This window comes from Brachycentrus maculatus, unplaced genomic scaffold (genome assembly GCF_059751285.1).
Source record: "Brachycentrus maculatus isolate JH-2025_06_01 unplaced genomic scaffold, ASM5975128v1 h1tg000766l, whole genome shotgun sequence".
NCBI lineage: Eukaryota > Metazoa > Arthropoda > Insecta > Trichoptera > Brachycentridae > Brachycentrus > Brachycentrus maculatus.
Genome location: NW_028281495.1, coordinates 247,365 through 249,020, shown reverse-complemented (window position 1 = coordinate 249,020; position 1,656 = coordinate 247,365).

The window sequence follows — 1,656 nt, the reverse complement described above, 5'->3', positions numbered from 1 at the left end:
TTAAATATCCAACACTTATATCTATTTATAAATAATATTTGAATTTTACTTTGAAATATTTTTTAACCATCCTATAGAAAGAGGTTTTTAGGTGTACAATTTGGAGGCATCAAATATCTAGTGCAAAATCTGCCGTGAGAGTTGTTATGTTGTAACTAATACCATAATAGGGTGGTTAGAATACTATAACAACCATCGTTCATAACTGGATTATATATTTCATTATTTGAGGGGTGGAATAAAGCGATATTATCTCAGCATAAGACAAAGATGATCATATGCATCGTTAAAAGATAAGATTTTTTATAATTTCTAATTATTTATTACACAGACTATGGATTATTCACTCTACAGATGATACATCAATATTGAAAGCAGTGGAGTGCACAGAGAATTAATTAGGATAGGCAGTAGAGGTAGGCAGTAAGGTAAGATAAGTAAGGTGGGGAAGATACTGGTTGCATTTTTACATATAATATATGTCACGCGGGTAAGTTAGGATAGGCACTGCTTTTCTGCCTATATGAAATGCACACCCATGATTATAAGCATATGCAAATAATAACTATAACTACTACTACTGCAGTGGTAGGCAGAGAAGATAGAACGCCACACTCTTCCGTCCTAACATACACTCCTAACTTCCTTAACTTCTAATTATCTACTCATTAATAGATTTTGATACCATTAGATTTTAGTTTCTGATTGATCTGGTCGTGTCAAGTCTTTTCCGGCCATCCTCGTTCTTTTTCCAGTTCACATTCGCCAAATATGTCATCTTAATCATTCTCTCGTTATTCATTTGCTCCACATATCCATGTGACCTTTAATAACTTTTCTTAATCGTTTCAAATATCCCTAGTTCAGCTTTACGTTCCTTGCTAACATTTTCGTTTGTACTTCTGTCATACAACAATTTTTCCTCACATTCGTCTGAGGAAACGCATTTCAACAGCGTTCCATGTTTTGCTTCCATATATCTTAGAAAATCACGGGACCACAACCCGACGCAAAACAGTTTTCACTTATATTTATTTTGACCTAACTGAGAATAGAACCTGAGACCTCTCGGACGGTATCCAAACTCACTAACCACGATAATAAGTTGATGAACTGGCAACATTATCACCCTATCTTAATTGCCCTATTTATAAAGGCAATCTTCGTCATTATTCGGCTTCTAATTTTGAGTCACCATTTTATGAAGTAAATTGACACTGGCAATTTTTACTAACGTCATTTTCATCCCCCGCAGCACTCTGGGGATATTATTTTGTAAAATTAGATAAGGGTGTTTGTTGTAATAACTGCAATAAACAACCCTTACGTGGAATATGTCTCGGCGGTGGGTATATCAACCTAACGGAAGGGGATGATCATATTTAGGGTGAAAACCGAAGATAAAACTGATTGATTGCGTGTTTCTACTCTTTTCGCCCTCGTAGTGTGATGGTTAGCGCAATTGGCAAATAATGCTGAAGGTCGCAGGTTCGAGTCTCTTTCATATTTAATTTTACCCGGCCATGAGTTGCTGTGGCTCAGTCTGGTTAAATGAAAAAGAAAAAAAAAGAGATGGAACACATATTTCTAGCATTTTATATTGAAAGCTGTCCCTTCGCATTCCCAGATCTGATACAGAAGCATCTAGGCTTCCTG